Below are 7,398 nucleotides of genomic sequence, written 5' to 3'. Positions count from 1 at the left end.
CGAAGGAAGATCCAAATGAACATCTTCGAACCTTTAATAGGAACTGTACTCTATTTAAAATAAGAGAAGTGGAGGATGAACAGATATATCTCATGTTATTTCCCTGGACTTTAAAGGGAGAAGCCAAAGATTGGTTACAATCGTTACCTGAAGGGGCGATTGATACATGGGATGTTTTAGTTGAAAAATTTCTTAAACAATTCTTTCCGGCATCTAAAGCTGTAAGACTTCAAGGAGAAATTGTTACGTTCACACAAAAGCCAAACGAAACTCTATATGAAGCATGGAAAAGATTTGGAAAGTTATTGAGAGGATGTCCGCAACATGGTTTAGACACTTGTCAAATAGTACAAATATTCTACCAAGGATGCGACATCACTACACGAAAAGACATCGATATAGCAGCTGGTGGTTCCATTATGAAGAAAACCGCAACTGACGCTTACAAAATTATTGATAACACTGCTTCCCACTCACATGAGTGGCACCAAGAAAAAGATATCGTTAGATCATCTAAAGCAGCTAGAGCCGATTCTAGCCATGACTTTGATTCCATTTCCTCAAAGATAGATGCTGTCGAGAGACGAATGGAAAAGATGACTAAAGATATTCACTCAATACGAATTAGTTGTGAGCAGTGTGGATGACCACATTTGACAAAAGATTGTCTTAGTATTGAACAAACAATGGAACAAAGAGAGAATGTTTCATACATAAACCAAAGGCCTGGAAATAATTATCAGAATAATTATCAACCGCCAAGACCGATCTACAATCAAAATCAGAATTATAACTGAAATGTTCCATACAACAACCAACAAGGTCCTAGCAATCAACAAGTATCCAATAATACTTCCAATCAGCAAAGACCTATTTTTCAAAACAAACCACCACAAACCGATGATAAAAAGCCAAATTTAGAAGACATGATGTCGAATCTAGTTGAATCTCAAACACATTTTTTCACATCTTAGAAACAAACCAATGAACAAAATGCTCAAGCATCTAGAAATCAACAAGCTTCTATTCAAAAACTGGAACAAGAAGTAAGCAACCAAGCAAGGTTGATAGGTGAAAGAAAACCGGGAAGTCTACCTAGCGATACAAATGCTGACCCCCGAAATGAAACAGCTAAAGCCATTACCACAAGAAGTGGTATTACACTTAAACTATCTGAAATACCTGTAATTTCTGATGACTCTATTCCTACTCCACAAGAACCACAACCTGAGCAAGATAAGGAAACAGAACCGTTAGTTGAAAAGGTTAATGAAGATAAGACAGTTAAAGCTAAACCTTATGTTAAACCATACCAACCACCACTTCCTTACCCTAGTAAAATGAGAAAAGAGAGACTTGAAGCCCAGCAATCCAAATTCTTGGATATGTTTAAACAAATAAATGTAAATCTTCCTTTCATTGATGTAATTTCAGGAATGCCAAGATATACTAAATTCTTGAAAGATCTAATTACAAATAGAAAGAAAATGGAAGAACTCTCTGCTGTTACTATGAATGCTAATTGTTCTGCAGTACTGTTGAATAAGATACCAGAAAAACTATCAGATCCAGGAAGTTTCACAATTCCATGTTTTCTGGGTAGTCTTAGTTCAATAGAAGCATTGGCAGACTTAGGTGCTAGTATAAATTTAATGCCGTATTCACTATACGCTAAACTAGACCTTGGAGAATTGAAAGCAACACGAATAAGCATACAACTAGCCGATCGATCAGTAAAATATCCTAGAGGGATAATGGAGAACATGCTAGTTAAAGTTGGTACTTTAGTATATCCAGTAGCTTTTGTTATTCTGGACATGGAAGAAGATTCTCGAGTTCCTCTAATATTAGGAAGACCATTCTTAAACATGGCTAAAGCAATAATAGACGTGTTCGGTAAGAAATTGACCCTAAGTATAGAGGATGAAAGTGTTACCTTTTCTGTGGATAGAGCCATGCAACAACCGCAATCTGCAGATGATACATGTTATTATATTCAAACTATAGATTCACATGCAGAATTGTTAGAAGAATTTCCGAAATTACAAGGAACAGGAGAATGTTCGTTAGGAGAAGGAACTGAACAAATTGATGAAACTGAAATGTTAGCTACACTTATGGCTAATGGATATGAACCAACAACAGAAGAAATTCAAAAGCTAAAAGAAGAAGACAGATATCGATACAAATCATCGATAGAAGAACCACCAACATTAGAGTTAAAGTCACTTCCAAACCATTTGGAATATGCTTATTTACATGGTGAATCTAAATTACCTGTAATAATATCATCTTCTCTTACTGAAAATGAAAAATCTCAACTCATTTCTGTGCTAAAAGCTCATAAATCAGCTATTGCATGGAAGATTCATGATATTAAAGGAATAAGTCCTTCGTATTGCACACATAAGTCCTTATGGAAGAAGGTCATAAAACGTATGTGCAACGCCAACGAAGACTAAATCCAAATATGCAAGATGTTGTTAAGAAAGAAATTATTAAACTGCTAGATGCAGGTTTAATTTATCCAATTTCTGATAGTCCATGGGTAAGCCCAGTTCAATGCGTACCTAAGAAGGGTGGCATGACTGTCATCACAAATGAAAAAAATGAGCTTATTCCTACTAGGACTGTAACATGATGGCATGTTTGTATTGATTATAGAAAATTAAATGACACCACCAGAAAAGATCACTTTCCCTTACCTTTCATTGATCAAATGTTGGAAAGATTAGCCGGGAATAGTTACTATTGTTTTCTTGATGGTTTTTCCGGATATTTTCAAATTCCAATAGCACCCGAGGACCAAGAGAAAACCACGTTCACGTGCCCTTATGGTACTTTTGCTTATAAATGCATGCCATTTGGACTTTGCAACGCCCCTGCAACCTTTCAAAGGTGCATGATGGCGATTTTTCACGACATGATAGAAGAATGCATGGAAGTTTTCATGGATGACTTTTTAGTTTTCGGTGATACATTTGAATCATGTCTAGTTAATCTTGAACGAATGCTTATTAGATGCGAACAATCAAATCTAGTACTTAATTGGGAGAAATGCGATTTCATGGTTAAAGAAGGCATCGTTCTTGGTCATAAAATTTCAAAGGAAGGAATTGAAGTGGATTGAGCTAAAGTAGATTTAATTGCTAAACTTCCACATCCCACCAATGTTAGAGAAGTTAGGAGTTTTCTAGGGCATGCCGGTTTTTACCGACGTTTCATAAAAGATTTTTCTAAAATTGCCACTCCTATGAATAAACTCCTAGAAAAGGATGCTCCATTCATCTTTTCAGATGAATGCATCAAATCTTTTAATATTCTTAAAGAAAAACTCACTAATGCGCCGATTATGATAACTCCAAATTGGAATCTACTGTTTGAACTTATGTGCGATGCAAGTGATTTTGCAATGGGAGCCGTTTTAGGACAAATGATTGAAAAACGATTTCAACCTATTTATTATGCTAGTAAGACATTACAAGGAGCACAAACGAATTACACAACTACTGAAAAAGAACTCCTTGCTATTGTCTTTGCTTTTGACAAATTTCGTTCATATCTCGTTCTAGCTAAAACGGTGGTCTATACCGACCATTCTGCTCTTAGATACCTATTTTCCAAACAAGATGCTAAACCAAGATTAATCCGTTGGATCTTACTCTTACAAGAGTTTGATATTGAGATCAGAGAGAAAAAGGGAGCAGAAAATCTCGCAGCTGATCATCTTTCTCGTCTTGAAAATCCTGAATTAGAAGTTCTAAATGAATCGGCCATACAAGACAACTTTCCTGATGAATATCGATTAAAGATAGATTATAATGAAATTTCATGGTTTGCAGACTATGCAAACTACTTAGTATGTGGATTCCTTGAAAAAGGATTGTCGTACCAAAAACGAAAGAAATTCTTTAGTGATATAAAACACTATTTCTGGGAAGATCCACATTTGTTTAAAAGTTGTCCCAATGGAATAATACGCCGATGTGTATTCGGAGATGAAGCTAGTCAAATCTTAAACCATTGTCACACAGGACCAACAGGAGAGCATTATGGGCCTCAGCTCACAGCAAGAAAAGTTTACGATGCTGGATTCTATTGGCCTACAATTTTCAAAGACGCACACCTTCTTTGCAAATCCTGTGATGCTTGTCAATGGACCGGAAAAATAAGTCAACGTGATGAAATGCCACAAAATGTCATTCAAGTATGTGAAGTATTTGACATTTGGGGTATTTACTTTATGGGTCCATTTACAAAATCTCATAATAATCTCTACATTCTCGTTGCCATTGATTATATATCTAAATGGGCGGAAGCACAAGCTCTTCCAACTAACGATGCACGAGTTGTAGTCAACTTCTTAAAACGTCTTTTTACAAGGTTTGGAACACCGAAAGCTTTAATAAGTGATCGGGGTACTCATTTTTGTAATAATCAACTTGAGAAAGTTCTCAAAAGATATGGAGTAACTCATAAAATCTCAACCGCTTATCATCCACAAATAAGTGGACAAGTTGAAAATACCAATCGAGCATTAAAACGTATTTTAGAAAAAACCGTAGGATCAAATCCGAAGGAATGGTCCATGAAATTGGAGGATGCACTCTGGGCTTTTAGAACAGCCTACAAAACTCCAATTGGAACCACACCTTTCAAACTCGTTTACGGAAAAGCATGTCACCTTCCAGTAGAAATTGAGCACAAAGTATTTTGGGCTTTGAAGACATGTAATCTTGATTTACATGAAGCTGGACGTCTACGGTTAAGCCAACTAAAAGAATTAGAAGAATTAAGACATGAAGCATATGAAAATTCGTTAATCTATAAAGAAAGAACGAAGAAATGGCATGATAAAAGAATCAGAAGTTCAAAAGAATTTAAAGAAGGAGACAGAGTTCTTCTTTTCAATTCACGATTCAAGCTATTTCCTGGAAAATTGAAATCAAGATGGTCTGGACCATTCATAGTCAAAAGAGTTTTCCCGTACGGAACAATAGAATTAATAAATTCAAATGAAGTTGAATTTAAAGTTAATGGTCACAGAGTTAAACATTACATAGATAATCCATTGGAAGTTGAAGATGAAGTTAATTACAATTTCGACACCACAGCTAACTAAGTGTGGGAAGTTTCGAATCTTTTTAGGGTAATATATATTTTTGTTAGAGTTAGATATTCTGTTTTCGTGTAGTTTCTGAGAATGGAATCCGAATGGTCTTTCCCTAGCAGACCCTAAAGAACTAGTCTTCTCCCCCCATTCTGAATTTTTATTTTTTTTAGGTTTTACGAGATGAAGAATTCCTTTGATATGAACCATGGTCTAATGCTACACGCTATGATTACTAAACGTAATAATGACACACTTCCGAGTGAACTGGTATCATTCATAAGAGCCAAAATGGACGGAGTAAGAAAAGAACTCAGAAGAGATCATCATAAGATACATTTTGGTAAAGGAAAATCAAAATCCGCAACAAAAAGAAGAGCACGACACCTTGAAAGATGTTACAAATGTAAAAAATGGTCACATGAAGGTAAATGTTCAAATAATCAAATATATTCAAATACCGAATTTGTTACTCTATGTAGAGAAGGACCGTTTATATGTTTAGAAGAAAAGATATTGAAGATTTGAGGTTATGCTTACGTAGCTATGGAGAACCAAATCACACGACTCTCCTATGAGTCGGCTAAAGCAGGTCTCTGAGAATTCTTTCTCACAGGTAAGTATGTACAGTTTTTTTTTTTTTTTTTTTTTTTTTTTTTTTGCTTTTAACCTTTTGATAATAAACGCTGAATCATTCGCTATAAAGTATTAAATTGGTAATCAATAAAATTAGGTATGCGTAACCGAAATTATTGATATCCTACAAAAATTTATTACATCACTGCGAAATTTACAGTTTATTCTTAACGTATAAATATCTTTAATCAATCAACCCAAAATATTTCAGAAATTCGTCAGGAGTAAAACTAGGTTATGGAACCGAAATTACTTTACCGAAAAGAGGGACGTATATTTTTGATAATACGTTGATTGATTAAAGTGGGATAAAAGACCAAAAAGATTTTTAATTTTAATTTTTACCTTGTTTTAAAAATTAATATATAAATACTTAGTTAATATTGTAAATCTTTTTAAAATCAATATATTTAAGTTTGTAAATATTTGAAAAAATTAATATTTTTAATATAAGTTTTTATGTATAAAAACAAAAATATAATATAAATTTGGTGTGAATTTTTAATTTTAATTATATGAATTTTTAATTTTATGCATTTTAAATTTAAGTTTGGTGTTAATAAAAAAAAATTTACTTTATTTCACTAAATTAAAAATATGATTTTTAAAATTCGTCGTGAGTTGAAAACTAGGTCGTTGAACCGAAATTGCTTTACCCGAGGGAGGGACGAGAACTTTTATTATCATTATTTTTAATCTTATTGAATTAAAGAATGCCAAAAACATTAAAAAAAACCCAAAAATCTTTACTTTTAAAACCGCGCTTAAAACGTGACAAATTTTTAAAATTTTGTCGAGGGACGGACTAGGACAACGATCCGAAACGCCCTCATCCTAAAAAGAAACAAAATTTTAATTTTTAATTAATTATATGTTTTATTAGTAATGGTTTTAAAAAAAATAAAAAATAAAAAAAATATGCCAGACCCCATGCGATCGCATGGAGCTTCCTCTTAAACCTCATGCGGTCGCATGAGGCCAAATTCCTGGTCAGGTACAAAACTTCTAACGAGCTGCTCTCTATCTCCATTAAACATACACACACACATACGAAAACCTCTCAAAATTTCACCAATTTTTCACCAAATGCAACCAAATTTCTTGCTATAATCCGCTCTAATCATGAATTTGATAAGAAGTTTAACAAGAAGGGTAACAATTACACTCCTAAACCTCTTTAAATTTGATTTTTATTGTTCTTGAGCTATATTTTACCTAATTTGATTTTGTTAATTTCTAGTGTAATTAGAGTTAAATTGTTAGTATATTATGCATGTATAACCTAGATTGATGCTATTTAACATGATTTGAAGCCAAAAACTTCAAAAATTTTAGGAATCTAGGGTTTGTGTTCTTGAACAATTTGGGGCTTTTTTATATAAACAGGTTATGGCCGATTTTTGTCATGAATTATTGCTAAATTAAGTAGTGTAACATGTTTAGGTAGCTAAATGATCCAAACTTTGATCCTAAACATGATTTTTGAGAATTAAAGTGGACTTTTTAGGTATAAAATTCATGAACTTGATTAAATTGATGTAAATGCTATTTGAAACTTGTTTAATTACTAGTAATGGTTATTTTAACATGTTATTTGAGTTGAATACTTATGAACTTTGTAAACATTTTCATATATGCTTATTTGAAAAAGT

At 33.4% G+C, this 7,398-nt stretch overlaps 1 non-coding gene across 1 annotated transcript; it reads right to left on the bottom strand.

Moving 5' to 3' along the window:
- Window positions 1-224: 224 nt before the first annotated feature.
- On the bottom strand, window positions 225-331 carry LOC139894911 (small nucleolar RNA R71). Its single transcript, XR_011775387.1, has one exon. It is a non-coding gene; the product is annotated as a small nucleolar RNA R71 (small nucleolar RNA).
- Window positions 332-7,398: the final 7,067 nt, after the last annotated feature.

The sequence above is a fragment of the Rutidosis leptorrhynchoides genome, chromosome 2, assembly GCF_046630445.1.
Source record: "Rutidosis leptorrhynchoides isolate AG116_Rl617_1_P2 chromosome 2, CSIRO_AGI_Rlap_v1, whole genome shotgun sequence".
Lineage (NCBI taxonomy): Eukaryota > Viridiplantae > Streptophyta > Magnoliopsida > Asterales > Asteraceae > Rutidosis > Rutidosis leptorrhynchoides.
This window is presented reverse-complemented; position numbering and strand designations above follow the sequence as displayed.